General features: G+C 37.5%; 1 protein-coding gene across 6 annotated transcripts in view; it reads left to right on the top strand.

Annotated features, from left to right (window-relative positions):
• Positions 1-19,148, top strand: part of LOC119653416 — a 404,817-nt gene that overhangs the window by 297,983 nt on the left and 87,686 nt on the right. Inside the window, exon 1 of one of the 6 annotated variants that reach the window (XM_038057990.1) lies at positions 17,628-17,802. The exons of the other annotated variants lie outside the window; for them this stretch is intronic. The gene's annotated coding sequence lies outside the window, so the exon portion shown is untranslated. Of the gene's footprint in view, positions 1-17,627; positions 17,803-19,148 lie in introns of those variants that run through there. 6 annotated transcript variants of the gene reach the window in all.

Raw genomic sequence — 19,148 nt, 5'->3', positions numbered from 1 at the left:
ATAATAATTCAATATTCAATAAATTTAAATGTTAATTGTGATGTTTTAAATTAGAAAAATATCTACAAAAATCCTAATATGGGATAGAACATTCTCAATATCAGTAGCTCCTTCAATAAGTCAAAATCTTAGTAAGGAATTGGAATTCAATATCACCGGACCCGAGTCGCGGAAAGTCGTGGAAACCCTATAGACAATTTTAAATGACGTTATCTCTGTAAATTTGTCAAAACTGGAAAAAATTATGAAAATGTACAATCACTGTTTGCTGGCGATCAAAATAACTAAAAGTGTTATAAGGTATATGGAATTGAAAACGTAGATGACTGGGTGGAAAATTATATTTTATATTATATCTTTGATAGACTAATTGAGGTCGAAAGTGCAGAATTCCTGGTCAATGGTTTCGCAAGGAAGTAACAGCGAAATTCAGAAGGGGGTTTTCAACCCTACATACCCTAGCTTATGTTTGGCAAGAATAATGCCTCACAGCCGAGCGGAAGGCGGTGAAGGCAACGTTAGTTCTAAGTAGTCAATATGGACACGGTCTAAACTGTAGCCTCCCCTTCTCCTTGGTGGTCCGACGAGTTGGGCAGACGAAAAGGGGTATGGTTTAAGGAACTCTATACACTTTCGTTTTTTGATTTACCAATAAATATTACATATTTTCATTACCACCATAAAAGAAAAAAAAACAAAAAACAAAAGAAGCTAGGATAATAAGAGCGATTACTTAATTTTTAGTTGCATATAAATGAAAGAAGGATACGGCTAGTTTTTAAAATATATGAAAAAATCATACTATACCTGATGCTCCAAGATATCGGTTTATTATTTATTTGAGCAATTTATAATGAAACTTCCCAAATTAACTGTTCATAAAACTTATCTCTCTTAATATAAATAGCATAGGAATATTTCGCTAGCCTCTAATATTTGGAATTAGCTTAATCAGGGATGTTGTTAATGCTACTGAGAATCTACGGCTTCGTTCATAAAAGCTTTAATATTATGTTCAGATACACAAGAGTGTGGGATTTCTATCCACAAAACCTTTTTTTTGGAAGAGTTTGCTTATTCTAGAAAGGTCTTGTTTTGTCATTGACGTCAATTCTCCTGTTACTTTCCCGATTTCCTCCGCTTCTTTCTTGAAAATTTAACAGTTGAAAAATATTCGATTCAAGTTCTCTACGATAGTACCTAGTACAGAAATGGAAAGTTTAGTGAAAATTCTTCTAAATTCAAGAAAGGTTAAAGTTGCCTCTCTGTATATATATCATAATCATAGGCAATTGATATCACATTCAAATGAATAGAGAGAGAGTTATATAAATACAAATCAACTCGTTATTACCCATATTTTTTTCAATAAGAAATTCACAAAACCTTCAATCAATTGTAGAGCATTTACTTTCGAGCTTATTAAATTAGAAATTTATTTATTTGTAAGAAATCGAACAAGCAAACGAATTAGATCAATAGGACTTTTACAACTCTGTCAGTTGCTTCAAATATAAAACTCCAGAGTTGGATCTTATTCAGCTTTAACCAAGCTGTTATGCGTTGTAATTTCGGCAAAGCCTAGGAATCGAGGAATGCGAGTAGGCTTCGAACTCTGCGAAGGGCACGTCGAAAATGTTTGCGTTACGTGTATTATAAGAAGCCGGACGGCAGGTGATGTCGTTAGCGACGGAGCAGGAAAGTTAAAGAAATGTGCATAAATCCTGATAGGATCTACGCTGTTGCAGGAAGGTAAGGTTCAGAAAGTGGAGTGGGGAGGGGTAGTTCTCACGAGGGACGCTTTTCTTAAAGAAGAGAGAACGGGTGGATTAACGTTGCACATTTTCAAGGGCAACACAATCACAGTTACGGGAATGTGCCCAGATCACGGAGCAGTACTCGAGAGTATTCGTCACGAGCGAATTGAAGAGAGCTAAGGAGAGTTGGATGGAGTCAAAATCGGAGGAGGAGCGAAGTATAAAGCCTGACAATTTTGCTGTTCGATTGGTGACTTCGACTCAATGGGTGCCAAAGCGGAGCTGATTGTCGAAAATGACTCCGAGGTCTTGACTGGAATTTAAGAAAGATATCCATTAAAAGAGTAGGAGAAACAAGTGGGTGGGGATTTTAGGGAGTAGCACATAGAGTGACACTTTCTGACATTTAGCGCTAAACCATTAGTCGAGCACCAACGAACCAGAATGTCTAGGTTAGATTGTGTCTCTCAAATCAAAGTGTCTCATAATCAGATGAACTTATGATAATTTTGTAGGAATTTTTATTTGTCAAATTTGTTTGCTTGATCAACCTAAGCTAGAAAGGCAGCTCGTTATGTATGAGTCTACACCTAGTAAATCTCACTGGCGTTCGGTCCTGCTACCTTTGAGTCAAAATCACACCTCTCTGGAAACTATCATGCCCCATCACAAACACAAAGATGTTCTTATGGTGATTTTTTATTGCTCTAGAAGTATTATCGATCAAAACAAGTTTGAATCAGGACTGATGAAAAATTGAGCCTGACTGCCCCAATTGGAGAGAAAAGCTCTGCCATTTTTCTTTTTGTACAATTTATACAATTTTTCAAAAAATTGGTACTAGTTTCACCCAGAGTAGTCAATTTCTGATGAGTTGTGTCAACTTTATGCTGTTTTCTATAAAATTCTCCTTTTTCCCAAGGCAAGAAATGTGGCAGAATTGAATTTCTGCCACCCTCCAAATGATCTCTTTAATATCTGAAATTTCCTCCTCCTCAGTTTCATTAGTCCTACTTTCAGCGATTTCTCATATTCAAACTACTCTTTTTACATGAATGAATGAATTGAGGACTGAACGCGCAATGAACCTTTTATCTTTCCCAATAATCAATGCTCATCACAAGCTCTTGACATGTACATGTCCTTGATTTTTACCACTGCTGCCTCTTAAGTTTTCCGCTGACATTTTTCCGTGTAATTGACTTTGAAATGAAATTCAACATATTCGGATGAAGCTTAAAATGGAGCATTTTAACGTTTCTGGTTTCATCATAGAAACGTAGGCCATCGTATGTAGCAGACTAATTAGAATAGAAAATCTGCCTCGATTATTTGGTTACCAAATTGTTAAAGGTGGAAAGGAATTCCGACTTGTTTCCATTGGGAAACTAGAGCGAAGATGTGTTCATAGATTCCGTTGTTTAATTCGTAATATTATTTTTGTTGAAAGATGCAATCTTCTACAGATTGCACTATGTGTAATATCCTAGTGGTTGTTAGACCTATGTATATATATCTCTTCCTTTCTTTAGGTCCAGGCAAAAATGGCCGCTGTTTATTTTTTCAAGAGAATTCACTCATATCTATCTCAAAAGATGTTCAAGCATGCCTAATTAATAACTATATTATCATCAAAACAGATAAGAGCTCTAAAAAGGGCAATGAGATTCATATTTTGATTCCGAATTTCTTATCTGGTAGATACACTAAAGAAGAGAATATTTAGTTTCCAAAATATATTACAGAATACTTCTTATCCCTCTGCCTGGGAAGAATGGTGTCCGAAATGAGACAATTATTTCTTATTCGTTAAACCACTTTAACATTTTTTTTTTATGAAATCAGGCAAACAAGAAGTTCGGAAATTGTTTCCGTCAAAATTCAGTCAACACATAATGATCACTTCACGGTTTGATTATAATTAACGTTCTTCAAATATAACACTAATCATTCTGAGGCTAAATCCACAAAAACTCTCAGTATTTTCACCACACATGGTACGAAAAAAAAAACATTCACTAAACCCTGACGCTAATCAATCTGCATCGTATAGTTCCAATTAATGATCAAATGCATCCAAACGAACAAATAAATAAACCACATAAATATTAACATGCAATTGGGACTAGTTTTAAATGTAAATTTAACCACTACCCCTGTCCGCATATTTACCACATCGTACTATTAATTAGTAATGAATTCGTCCATTTCTGGTTTTCCATGTAGTTACTACCTACATCTGTAAATATCCGGTCTCTGGAAAATTCATTTAAATTTACGCTCAGTGTAATTTCAATTACAGATTTAACCTGCGTGACCCAAGTACTTTGTCATTAAATATTCTTTTTATCGGTTCGGAGAAGAAAAATCGACTTCTGCCCATATTATGTCATGATTGGTGAAATGGAGAGCCACAGCAGGTTAATTGGATCGTCGGCTTTTAGTAGAGTCCTTTTTATGTATAGAATGTGAAAATTACTATTTAAAATGAGATATTTATGAGAGTTTAGTAGTCAAGATTTCTGATCGTTTGAACGAAGCACTTGCACGTCCTCATGCATATGAATATAAGCAGAAGTTCGAGGGGCTTCTAGTAGGACTGGTTTTCTGGGAAATATTCAAATTTTCTAGGAAAATTTATTTAATATATCTGAAAGATTATTCCGAGCTTTAAGTCATGTGAACACACAAAGTGTATGAATTATTCCAATTGGGCCATTCGAATGTGGAGAATTTGTGAATATATTAATTGGGCGGCATGATCAACTTTATTGAAAACACAATTTCCACTTTCACTGTTAATTAAAACAAAATATGCACATAACTTTCCAAATTGTTGATAATAATTGTTGTGATTAAAAAATAAAAGCTTCCATAATATTTTAAGACATTTCTGCAGAGAAATTACAAGAGAATGCCATTTGTCATACTTCTGGGCTAGAATGCATGTAGGACGGTTTAGCTCCGGTCCCAGTTTCAACCCTTACTATAATTAAAATCATTTATTCATTAAGCATTTGGCGTATTGGACAGAAATAAGGTTGAATTCCTTTCGATGATATGGAAGAAATTTTAAAATGTTTTACGCCTAGAATTGGAAAAACCATAAGTACAAACCTAATTCTGCAGGATATTTTACAACTAAAGCCAAAGCTATCTTTAGCATGATTCACTACCGAAGTTTGTTGAAGGTTAGGTATATCGTTCAATATAATGTTCCAAAAAAGTACGCGCAGTAGAGATACCTGTGTATATAATATTTATATATAATTCTTAACTTCATCGTCAATGTTATACTGAACCAATCTTTCCTTCAGGCAGACGCCGAGTGAGGCAACAAGTTAACTAGTAGTTTCAGCGTTTTTATCGCAGGATTTAAAGCCTTATTAGGTTTTCCTTCCGAGTTATTCGTTTATTTCCATTAGTTTTCCTCTACTATTATCTGCCAAGTCTCTTATGGTACGATCACTTCATTGTAGAACGTTCTTTTTATCTGTGTAGCTGATTTCACTTCATCTCTACAAAAATTCACTGCACTATCGCTTTCACTAGTAGTTGCTTCAGGGGACAGTCTTCAATAAAATGTACAAGCAAGGTATGTACTAGCGCAATGCTAACAAATATCAGTTCCATAGCTATTTAATTTTGCAAAACTTAATAATTGCTTGTGCCTTTTTGGGTTTTTGTTAGTCATCATCGACTCCATCAAGGTGAGAGTTGGGGTAGCAAATCAGCGCTTGACATATAGACCGCTTTCATAGCATAAAAATTACTTCTCACAATCCTATATTGATTGGCCATCAGGCGCTCATCGTGCGGCTTCATCAGTCTACTCTATGATCTATACATCATAAAAATGATTGCTGTAGAATTCACTTCGGAAGTAGTATGGCCAGTCAGTCAAAGATTTATGGGATTACAGAGATGTCATGTTAAGGAAAGCCAGACGTTCAGGATATGTCTAATAGGGAGGTTGTTTTTAAAGGTTAGGAATCGAGTAAATCTCCTCCTAAGACCGGTAAACAAGGAAGAAAGATCATTGACGAAAAATGAAAACAGAAATGGACCGAGGATGGGTTCTTGAGATACACCCCATGAGGGAGAAAATGGAGACGAAATGCAACCATTGAAGAAGACAAGATTTACTCTACCATCTAATTAAGATCTCAACCAAGGAGAATACTTGTCGGAAATCCATAAAATCACAGTTGGAAGCAAGAAGTGGTCAATGGAATCGAAAGCTTTGGGGAAGTCAGTATAGCTTGTATGGACGTCGTTTCTTATATTTAATAACTTCGCAACGAAGTTGGTGAATACTAACAAATTGGTCACAGTGAAGCGACTTTTCTCAGTTCAGAAATATAGCGAACCCTCCTTTCTCCCACAGAAAATGGGATTTGAGTTCAACACTCCTTGGCAACACCAACTTACTAATCAATACCGTTAGTGCCAAAGTGAATGGGACCGATCTATATCACTAAAATATATACTTAATTTTGTTAAAGTCTTCATTTCGGATGCCTTTCCCTTTTGTCATGCTTGGTCATGCATTACTTTTAACTGAGTTAATTGCATCCTGCATTGCCTAGGGTTTGTTTCAGAGTTTGGGTAGTATTAATTTCAACATAATTTGGTGGTGAACTTTCAACACAAATTTTTGCTAGGCATTCTAGTATATTCTCGACTTCCAGATCTTTCAACTTTACATTTGATATATTTGAAATATTCTCCCAGGTGTCTCGACCTACTTTTCACAAGTGCCGAATACTGTCCCAGAATGTGTATAGATGTTTCGACACACTTCGAAAAGAATCTGCAAGCAGTGTCCGTAGATATCCCTAGCTTCCCTAGGTGATAGTTTAGTCCATTCCTCGTAAGCTTGCCTAGTATAGTTCCCTCATAGCCATGAATCCGTCTCCGATTCCACAGAAGTGTTCTGGGCCGTGTAAAGGCGTCCTTGCTCTCTTCTTGGCCAGTTCGTGCTCTGTCTCATTGCCTTCTAATTCAGCATGGCCGGGAACCCAGAGTATCTAGACATTATTGTGCGAGCCGAACGCATTCAGTCTCTAAAGGCATTCCCATACCAGTTTGGAATTCACCTGGTTGGATCTAAATGCCTTGATCGCCGCTTGGCTTTCAGTCAGAATAGCAATGCAATTTCTTTGTAGATTCCAGGCGAAATATGCTGCTGTATTTACCTATTGATTCCAAATACATTTTCCTTGGACCACTGACCCCGACACCCGCTCCCTCTGCTGTGAGGGATCCGTCAGTGTTAGTCAAGTAATCATTTGCTGGTTTAAGCCATATATTACAGGCACACTCTCCCAGTTTGCATTGTTACTCGTACGTGTTTCATACAACCTTATCGAAGTCAAACCTCATCGTCATGGTATCCATTGGTATCGATAATGCGGGATAATGTCAAGAAAGAATATCAATTTTCCTTCGATTTAGGTTAGGCAGCTCCCTGCCTCACTGATACTCCCGTTGCCTTCATCTGTATTTAAAGATGGAAAGGGGTTAATCCCAGAGGGACCTCCATGGATGCCGTTAGGCATGTTCTCATTGCACTGATACATATGCAAGCCAGTTTTTGGAGTAACTTTGCGTAACTTTCTGACTTGCGTGCTGAGTTCACTTCTTTCTGCTCAGATTACCACCCCATAGGTAATAATCGGCCTTATTATTGCAGTGTATATCCAAAGTAGTATTTTCGGGGTGAGTAATTTTTGGTTTAGCATAATTTTCAAATATTTGACCTCTGTTTCTGGTTTCACCTCCATGCCATGTAATCTTATGGCTCTCAGATGATGAAGCTTGCACTTCCTAGTGATTGATACTATGGTGGTTTTGGCTGGATTAATATGCACCCCCGCCTTCCTGCACAGGAACTAGCAGCTCTCAATTCACTTTGAATTCTATTACATAGGGTATTCTCATGTTTGCCCCTACAGATTAAAACAATGTTATCAGCGTAATTTTGGACTTGCATTCCAGTATTTGCAAGCTTGTCCAGGAATTCAACCACTACCATACTCTCCACAAGCGGCGATAGTACCCCGCCTTGTGGACAACCTTGTGTAGTATTCATGGCAATAGAATTTGTACCTGTTGCTACTTCTATTTGCCTACTTTCTAACATTTTGCCCATCCAGAAAGCCAGGGTATTTCCTCCTCTCTTGCGGATCAAGGCATTTTGTATCTGTCTGTGGAATGTGTTCCCGATCAAATCCTCCGATATCGAAAAACCTACATAGTGCTCTTTCTCTTGTTACTCTGGCATCCCGTAATTCATCCGTCAGTTGATACCGAGCAGTTAGAACTTTAGTTCTAATGTAGCTGTCTATCACCTTCTTCACCATTTTGAGCATGAACGATGTTAGGCAAATTGATCTGAAAGATTTAGGCTGAAAAGGATAATATTTACCCGTTGCAGAATAAAGATAATTTTGTCCGCCACCATGCTCTTGGTATATATCCCCGCGATATTTTGACCTTTACCACCCTTGCAAGATGATTTCTAGGCGTCTCTTGAGTATTGCTGAGAAAATGCCATCTACTCGGGGTTATTTCAGTTGTTTAAAAGTTCGCTTCTCTTCCTTCTTCAGACGGGCAGAAGATATTGTCCTGTCTTTAGTTATAGCTTTGTGTAGCCTGGTTGCTTCTGTGCCTTGTTCGATCCCTGAAGCTGTTCCGTTTTGCTTCTCTGACGTCAGTCAGTGCATTTTGTACCTCGCCCAATCTCCGGCTTGTTTTGCCCGGTTGAAGAGTTTTCGTCCCTCTGTTCTCATTCTAGCTAGGCTGCCATTCCACCAGGGTATATTCCTCGATGACCTAACTAGAAAGCTGTCCGGCTGAGACAGCTTCGTTCTGTTTTTTTTTATGATTTTCTTTTCGATGAAACTATGCGTTATACTAACATCACAGTACAAAGACGAACACAAATGTATGTGTCAAACCAAAATTCGAATGAAGGCTACAATACCAAAATGCTGCTTCTATGAAGCTTCACTATTGTACCGTCAGAAAAAGAATTGGTTAGTTTGGAATCGAAGACAATTTCGTAACGAAACGAAAATTCAGTGCCGATTGCTTGAAAATGATCGAAATCACAAATTTCGTCTCTTTTTTACGAAATATGCTAATCTTCGCAAGAATCTCTCCCTCAATAAAAAACTCAAAACAACATGATTTTGCTCCGAGGTGTACCAATTCGATCTACCTAGGCCAAAAAGAGTACACACAGGAAATTTGTCTCTCGGCATATAGCTTGAATTCGTATGTTGGAAAAAAATGTTCGACGTTCTTCGATCACTTGCGCGTGAAAAATTTGACGTATTTACTCTGGTGTTAGCGCCTTATATGTGATGCAGTGCATTGATGTGCGACCACGTGGTTGCGAGCACATATGACTGCGAGGACGGGGGTTTGTGGTTTGCCACCTGGATAGAGGAACGCATAAAAGAAAATCATCTTGGCGCCTTCGACATACCGACACACCAACACATGAACCACAAAGGCCATAAGCCAGTTCATTACCCTTCTCCATGAATACGCAATGATATTCCTCATAGAAACCACCTGTGTGCCGTCTTTTTTACCGTTTGTGCTATCGTGTCACCTGAGGCAACGTCTGCTAGGTCTACTTTCCATGCGGAAATCTCACCCCTTTTAGAAAATTCTGAGACAGGTTTTTCTTCCTTAGAAAAGAAATAAAATACTTTTTTTTTTAAGTTTATCAAAAGTACGCATGAATATCAAATTTAACAAATTGCTGTTTGGTTATGCATAGAGGCCGGAGCAGATGTTATATGAATATATGGAGAACATACATGCTAGATTAACATAACAATGATTTTCACGAAGATCAATCTTATGTGGACGTACTTCCAATTCAATGAAACCGATAGTATCTTGTATATTGACTGCATTTTAAAATCAAAAGACCATGTACCGAAACGATATGTTTATTCACTTTCATATCTCCTTTTTTACCAATTACTTCGAACAACATGTATGCATGCCCACATATATTTATCCCTTTTACTTTGTATGCATAGCACATACCCTCCTTGCACTGATGGTTTCAACAACGTAAATATAAACAAACATTTACAAAATCAAAAGCTTTTTTCTGGCATGAATATGTAGCCACAAATTCAAGCCGTGATATCTAACATGCTGCAGCGTATACATATGTACATATCTTGTTTTCCACACTGAAAATGTGCTTTTAGTAACTATGGGTGCTATGAAGGTTCCGATAACCGCCTAAATATGAATTTGTTTTGACCAGGTGTCAAATGAAAAATCACGTTTAGATAGCATTTGGAGTCTTTCACTTTGAAGTTGAACATATCAGTGAATTTGCTTTAAGTACGTAATGTAATCGCTAACAGATAATATCAACAGCAATTAGGAATTCAATGTCGAAGATAAAGTAACGATTAACCTAAGCGTGTGTTAAGATAGAGTTTAAATACGCATATGTATACATATCTTTAAGTCTACATTTATCACCAAGAAGATCCATAGTGGATTTGTTGGAAGGCATATTATTTACTATCACCGACATACTATATGCGCAAGTCAACGTGCTGGCTGCGAAATTTAGTTAATACTTCTGTTGTGATTACAGAGTGTCCCTCTCGTTCTTGAAGCATAATATCTATGATAGTATTGAGCGTAGAGAGTAGAACCACACAACCACTCCAAATACGCAGGCTGAAAGAATATCCTTAAAGGTTACTATTAGAGCATAGGTCGCCAGTGGGCTTTTCTTACTCCTATCGCGCCAGATAGCTTTTGGTGATGATCTAGGTCTGATTGTCTCCCTTGAATATGTACGCGGAAAAAATATTTCCCAAATAGCTGAACCTACGTGCGTAAAATTTCGAAAAGTACCATTGGACTTGCCTCACTGCTTACTGGTTCCAACTAAAGCTACGCAAAATATCACGTAGTAGGTAATGTGATATCATATCACTTTTTAAAAAGGGTGATATTACAAAGTAATATTACAAAATAATATCACAAACATAACTTTTCATTACCCTCACCTTACATTGCATGTTCTATCAGCAACACTGAATATTGACACTTGCCGGCCGAGAGTATCAAATATTATTTATTACGAGAATAATTTAGCCTGCACTTATTACATTTATAACGTTAAATACAGGGTGCGGCAGCATAACTTCCTTTTTTCAAAACTCAATAAAAACTATTGTATGCACCGGAAAATATTTATTTATTTTTTAAAATGTAGGTACATGTCTAAAGTTTTTATTTACATTGTTTTGAAGATCAAATCTGTTAGGTGACGTCCCCCATTCTCCATACATTGCGTAAACCGATTTCTGGCGTTTGTCATGACTCTTGTTAGCATAGCAGGTGTTATGTTGGCAATTTCTTCTTGGATGTTGGTCTTCAAATCTTGTAGGCTTCTTGGACGGTTCACATAAACACGGGATTTCAAAAAACCCCATAGAAAAAAATCACAAGGGGACAGATCGGGAGAGCGTGCCGGCCATTCCAAATCGTCTCTAATTGAGATAAGGCGCTCTGGAAAGTGTTCCCTCAAAACAGCCATCGATGCTCTTGAAGTGTGTGCTGTTGCATCGTTTTGTTGGAACCAAGTGTACCCCAAATCCAAATTTTCTAGCCTTGGGAAAAAAAAATTCTGTAGCATGTTTACATACCGGTCCGAATTCACTGTCACTGTAACCTCATTTTCCTCAAAAAAACAGGGACCAATAATTTCAGCTGAGGAAATTGCACACCACACTGTGACTTTGGGTGAATGCAAAGGCTTTTGATGCAATTCTCGAGGGTTGGTGTCAGCCCAATAGCGCATGTTTTGTTTGTTAACCGACCCACACAAATGAAAATGGGCTTCATCGCTAAAAAAAACAATAGCACCCTCCGGAACGACATCAAGAAGAAGCTCACACGCGTTCATCCGAGAATTGAAGTCACGTTCTGAAAGTTCCTGCACTATCGGCATCTTATAGGGATGAAAATGAAGATCATCATGAAGAATTCTTCTCACAGAACGATCGGATAGTCCAAGGGCAGATGCGTGTTTGAGCGCAGAACGCCGTGGCGATCGCAACATTGACGCTCTCACTGCTTCAATGTTCTCAGGTGATCTAACGGGCCGAGGGACTCCAGTTCTTCCTTTTGTCGCACTTGCAGTTTGTCTGAATGTAGTGACCCATGTAGCAATTGATTTGCGGTCTGGGACGAGAGCCAACGGGGCTAAATTAAAGCGATTCCGAAATGCACGCTGTGTTGCAATAACCGAACATCCGCTTGAAAAGTAAACCTCAATGGCAAAGGCACGCTCCTCACTATTCCAACGCATGATGGCGACTGAACCGTGTCGGGACAAAACTTTACAGTATCCCCTCTTGAACGAGACCACTAGCGCTCCGCTATGACGGCGCGCATTTTAAAAAAGGAAGTTATGCTGCCGCACCCTGTATATACTTAATTCGAAAAAATATCTGTATATAGTGTATTTTGGAGCCTAGGCACCATAGAGTGGCAGCCTTGTGATTTCTTTTCAGATTTTTCGGTTGAGTAGTTTCTGAGAATGGGCCCGTTATAGAAATCATCACTTTTAATCCCCCTCAATCCCCACCTTTCTAATATCGGCTTCGGAAAGTATTATAGTAATCGAGACCTTCGATTTGATATTCCACATGACTATATTTGGTGAAAAAAAATGTACACCTCCTTTTGCATGTATGGGACCCCCCCGCCCCCTTTGCATGTAGTGGGACCCCTTTAAATTCGACATAGAATAGTGTAATCACTATATGCGTGAGCGTTCACAGTTCTCACTTTTGCACCAAATTTGGTGTTAATCGCGATATCCGTTTTCAAGAAAACATGCGTATGACCGACAGACAGATAGATTGTAAACCGATTTTAATAAGGTTTTGTTTTACACAAAACCTTAAGAACCATAAGCCCATAGGAAATAAAATAAATGTTTGTATAATTAAACCTCAGAGGCTGCATCTCACAAAACATCTGAGGCAAGGGAAACACTGATGGAGGATGTGATCCGTTGTGGATCTCTCCTTTCGCTCCCAGCACTCGAGTCCGTCCTTTCTTGTATTTTTCATTTGATGTACGTACGTACATTTCGAAAAGTACCATTAGACTTGCCTCACTGCTTACTAGTTTCAACTAAAGCTACGCAAAATATCACCTAATAGGTAATGTGATATAATATCACTTTTCAAAAATTAATAATATTACAAATATTACAAAATAATATCACAGACATAACTTTTCATTACCCTCACCTTACATTGGATGTTATATCAGCAAAACTGAATATTGACACTTGCCGGCCGAGAGTATCAAATATTATTTATTACGAGAATAATTTAGCCTGCACTTATTACATTTATAACGTAAAATATATGGCAGCATCAATTAGGTATCAATGAAGAATGAATGAACCTTTCCTGCAAGGAAAGAGAAAAAAGTAAAAGATCCATAAGGATATAAAATAATAGATTGTAGAATATTTCCACGTGCAAAGAGCAGGGAATCATGATTTTTGTGGACGACTATTACTTCACTTAGAAATTGTCTTTGCTTGGCATTATTCAAAGTTTGTTTAACAGACACAAAATTGGAATCATTCTTTTACATCAAGGCCAGTCGAAAGAACAGATTAGCAACCGGAAGTCGGCACAAGCACTCCATATTCACCTCCCGCGCTTGTACTGTGAAATATACTGTATATTACGTAGACCAACGACATACACACACAACCAGAAGCCGACATTCATTCCCACCTATCACATTACAAATCATTTACTTGAGACGAAGAATCTGCCTCCGTATTTTCACATGCACAATCATTTTCTAGCCCAAAGCCAGCCCAGAAATCAGCCCGAGACTAACCTAGAGCAAGTCCAAAGCTAGGTCGATACCCGCCGTCGGCATCTATAACTACTACCACCAATTGTACGACGAAGAATGGTAATGCTAGGTGATTTTTCTAAATGTGATATCATACTACAACATCACTTTTGTAACACGGTGATGTGAGGTGATGTTATAATGTTTGATTCAATACGTTGCGGTGGGCAGGTCACTTAATCCTTATGAATGAGAATGATCCAGCCCGGAAAGTCTATAAGGGCGATATCTATGGTGGAAAAAAAGGCGAGCCCAATCCTGCTGAGATGGAGTGATGGTTTAGGTCAAGACGCCAGACGGCTTTTAGGGATATCGAATTGGTGGACTTAGGCGCAAAACCGGGATGTCTGGAGTTTCTTATTAAGGCAGACTTAGACCGGATACCGGTTATGTCGTTGATGATGATGATGCAATACATAAAAATTCAAGCCTGTGATATTAATTCTGCATCCCAAATTATTGGCTTAAGTAATGCATTTATTTCCAATATATCACCACTAATGCCTTCTTTTTTTTAATTTCCTCCATTCTTTGGCGCTATCTCATGTCGGAATGTGCTTTATAGCTTTATACATTTTAAATTTTTTGCTGATTTTTTATACGTTTTCCAGTTTGAGATTCCAACGTCTTGAAGTATTATGGTTTCTTCTCAATATAATAAAACCAATAATTTTATCTTTCATTTGTTAGGAAATATTATTAAAGATAGTGATTCCATTGAAATTCAATTCGTATGGGATTAAAAATTTAATTAAGAAAATGCATATTTGCGTTTATTGATCGTTCGCTTTATTTTTTTCGTGGAAATCAAGAGTTTGATAAAAAAAAAATAGCGACTGACGGTTTTGTCAAGGGAAGAAGAAACTTATCAGATGCTACTTCGCCCTTTTCCCCGGGAGCAGCGTGAACATAAGTGACAGTAAGGGTTTGGTTGCTCTCTTTCATTCGGGAAAAAATCGTCTGATCAGTTGTTATTTTGAAAAAGGCTCCTTCATCCGAAAAGAGGAACCTGTGCATAGAAAAGTCGATCCACTTTTTTGCAAATCGGTGCATTCTATCATCAGCTAGATGCGGATTACGAACACTCTTAATCAACAAAAATGAAAAAAAAAATGGTTTTCTGCTGGAAGTTGAGTGTGGTTGCATAAGTTCTATAGATCTAAATCTGCAGCTCTTTAATACAAGCGTTATTTTCTCGAACCGTGCATATTGGAATCAGTTCAAAATATGATTCAGATAGCTTCGGGATTCCTCCTTGCTTTTGGTGAAAATTCAATTGCCTACTCACTTCTATGCGTTCTTGTTGCTGGTCTAATGAATTCCTGCAGCAAGCCAGCTGGAAAATGATGTAGCTTGATATTCGAAGTAAACATTGAATGCGCCGCGAACGGACGTAATATGTAAGTCAGAATGGGGGACTTGCGAATCCATTCTAAAATTCAATTGTAAATGCTTTGAAAAAAGAGAAGCAAAGAAAATGGAGGAAGGAAGGTCTTGAAAAAACTCAAAGGGAAACGTCTGGCCTATCACGGTATTATTCCATTCATTTTGAAGAATTTGCAGCACAGTTTTTATTCATTTTGAAACTTAGGGCTATCAGAACTCCTGAAAAGCTGAAGATTCGAATCTTTCAAGCCATAAAATTGGAGTATCGTCGCGAGGAAAAAACCAGCTTTAGTGCTTTAACAGCAAAATTTCTAAAAAAAATGATTTTGGCTGCATTTTGGGATTTTCCTCTTCTTCTTTTACTTGAAAAAATAAGTAGTAGTAAGTAGCCGAGATTGATTCAAGTAAAAAACCATTGTGGAGTTCTTTGCATCTGATTGGTTATTAGAAGATTCTTCTGCTGAAAACAAGGCTTAAATATTTTCTATTTATAGAATAAAATAGTTAGGTATGGTAGGGAATTCCGACCATCTATTTTTCAGAATGGATTTAGTCAAAGATGAGGACAGAGCTATATCAAAAACAGGCAACTGACGAATGTTGACCGTCCACGTCCCCCAGCACCTAAATGCAGTTTCATCCAATTATCCTGCCAGCAGGCGTTTGTATGCCTCTCTTCTCGTCCGGCTAGAAAATGTGGGTGGATCCGTTTGGACACTTAAGTCTTATTCTCGGGAAACTCCCGAAAAATTGTGTAGACCTAGTTCGATGCTAAATTGAAAATTAACCAGGAAAATAACCGCTCGGCCACGCGTGGAGTCAGAAACCTTGATAGCCGCGTGCTGCGAAAGAATAGGCAAAATTTGTGATGAATCGTATCCGAGACTTCTTTTGTCTCAATTGAGGGTGAAATTGGGCCTTCGAGGTTCCCACTCTAACTCTGCTTCGTCTGGCCATCAAATATGGAGGCGCCCAAAAATAACAGTCGGTTATAAAGAGAACTAGAAAGAAATTAAAGAATTGTTATTGTCCTAGCTAGAAAAAGCTACCATAATAACCAAAAGGATAAAGTAAAATGTCGTGTGGAATGCCTTAGTAAAAGAGAATGAAAACAAGTCGGGAAACCGAAACCGGGACACTTCAGGTATGAAAGGTTTTGTGTATTTCTTATATAAAGGGTGACCATTTGTCCCATTAGTATGTAGCATGTAATATATGCATATATTATGTGAGAGTATCCACTTTCGGATGACATTAACATTCATAGTCTTGAATTTTCAAAGAAATAATAACTTTGACTTAATATAACTTTGTTAGTAATAGTGCGGTTTCCACCATCTTGGTAGGATCATGGTCTATATTCTAGCCTACATTATTGAAAAATTTCGTAGTAGTTCATTCTAGAACTTAAGGGGGCTTTGCAGCCAACCACTAGAAAAATATAGTGATATATTATTTTTAACTTTATTCGAAAAATATCGGTATGTAGGGTACCATACAGTGGTAGCATTGTGATTTTTTTTCAGATTTTTCGGTTGAGTAGTTTCTAAGAATGAGCCCGTTAAAGAAACGATCACTTTTGTCTCCTCATCCCCCACCTTTCCAACGGAAAGTACTAATCGAGATTTTTCATTTGATACCCCACATGACTATAATTGGTGGAAACATCTAACGAAATTATCTTTTACATTTTTTCCCCATAAAATTTGCTTTTAAGGCGATAATTAGATCCTGATGTCCGTCTCATTACTACATACCTTTTATGTAATTTTTTTATAAATATACTTCTAACTCCATAATCACATTCCAGTCTGAGCTGTTTTTTTTTTAAAGGTAACATTTTCATATACAGGGGTAAAAATTGTCGTAAAGGATTAACAAATTTTCTGAGAACGACTCTATTATCTCCAATATGTTGTATCTAATTCACTGGAATGTGTGCTAATAATTAAATAGTCCATCTGCCTTCCTTCTTACCATCATAATTTTTCAATTATTTTTTATCAATTTTCAAGTTACTCCGGTCTCGTCGTATAGTTTTAAGTGCTGGGAATGCTCCCTTGCCTCATTAATTCTGGTAAGAGTCCAGGATTAAGTTTCGTTGCTCACTTCATCCTTCTCAATAGCTCACAGGAATTTCTTACTTTAATTGCTGAATTAAAAGAAAAAAAACCCCCAAAATTCACATTACAGAAAATAAAAGGGCAAATGCTGATATGTACAAACATCAGAGGCTCGTCAGCACGAAAAATTCGCGAAATCCTAGGTTGAAATTTTAGAGCTATGCTGGAAGACAAGAGTCTAATGACCTCTAGTCCCAAATTTTCCAGCTAAATGGCGTCTTTCAATTTTGTTGTACTCTTTTTTTAAATTTGCGTCGTTTCTAATAAAAAGCCTACTCTAAAAACAAATGAATTTTTCATTGTATTCAAATGCATGGATATGAGAAAAAATGTAATAACAATCAAGAAGAATCAATTGAAAGTCGAGTTGACAGTCTCAAATTGGCATTTGTCTTAGATTTTTGGTTTTTTTCCAGTATCCAGTTTTTGGTGTACGTCAATTAAAATATTTCTATGCGAAATTTTGTAGTTTGTCGTGTATAAACGCGTGTGTTTGTCGGATGAAGCCCCGTGATTCTTCGGAAATTTTAATTGATTTTAAGACAGCCAAATCCGCTTACGACAGTTGAGGGATCTTTACCCGAAAGGTGATTGTGAAATCGAATCGGCTTTATAGTGTGTCAATTAGAATATCTATAAAATTCGAAGATTTAGTTGAAGGGGTACAGGATTCTTACTCCAATTCAATTCCAATTCAAACCTATCATCGAATATATTACCCATATCGCGTGAAGAGTTTTTGACCAAAAGTATCATTGCCTGTTGAACCCTTACTGTCATCCAGGAACAGAAAGTAGCAGAAAATTAAAATCACCATTTTCGATTGAATGCATTTTCGTCAAGAATCATCGAATCGAGTATGCAACCGAAATGAATTCCTAAACGCTTGTTCATAGAATACTTTTGTTGCAAAAATGAATAAAATTGTATCATTACAGTGATTGATTCAGTGCACAGTGCTTCACTTGATTCGTGAGTAAAGTTCCAATTTTTCATTTTTTTCTTATTCTTCTTATTAGCGGGTGCAGTATATAATCAATGCCATTTTCGGGCTCCGTGAGAAAATCAACATGGATGCGAAACTCACCATTGACGTATAGAATTCTGGGAGTTATAGTACAGTATGAAATCATGATAATCATTCTCCTGTTGCTGAATTAGTGCTCACAATCATAATTAAAATTTTCCTTCAAATCGAGCTTTGCATTGATCAATCGCGAAATGACAATCCTGTTCGTTTTATGTTTGTGGGTTATCAAGGCCACTTTCATTTCAGCATATTTATTTTGATCAAATACACCCGAACATCTTCAAATGCCACTTGAAGATAACCATAGCCAACTTATTTGCGAAACCAATTATCGCAGCCTCCTTTGTCAATAGACAGGCTAGAACTGCATGTGTATGAAGTTTGTCAGGAGAAAGGATTACATCAAGCCCTGCGCAATGCTTGCTATGGCGGTATACTCCTCAGGTCCCTCTTTGTTATTGCCCCAAAGCATCCTTTCGGAATAGTAACTGTCAGCCCAGTTTAATAAAATATGTTTAAGCCAATAATTCATCCGTAGTTAGCTAAGCTGAAGGTATGTTGAAGTTCAACCCCACATTGGTACAGCACATGCTGCAGATTATCCCCTCTAAGGGAGGTGCCACGATTTTCTGTAAGAAATTCATGGTTGTTCTTCATTTATCCGAAAGATGAGCCAGCAATTCTTTTATTAAGCCCCTCATATATCATTAGTACTTCTCGACTTGATTCTACTTTCGATATCGGTCGTACATAGTGAACCTAGGGCTCAAAATGTACGTAGCCTAGATTGTAACAGCAGTATATATATATCTTATAAATTCTATAACCTACATATGTAGTGAGTGACCGCCCGAAAATGAAGTTTGACATCGTATAATGTCATTGTCGTTTGTTATTAACTGA

Source organism: Hermetia illucens, chromosome 4, assembly GCF_905115235.1.
Source record: "Hermetia illucens chromosome 4, iHerIll2.2.curated.20191125, whole genome shotgun sequence".
Lineage (NCBI taxonomy): Eukaryota > Metazoa > Arthropoda > Insecta > Diptera > Stratiomyidae > Hermetia > Hermetia illucens.
Note: the sequence above shows the minus strand (reverse complement) of the source record. Positions and strands in the feature narration are given on the sequence as shown.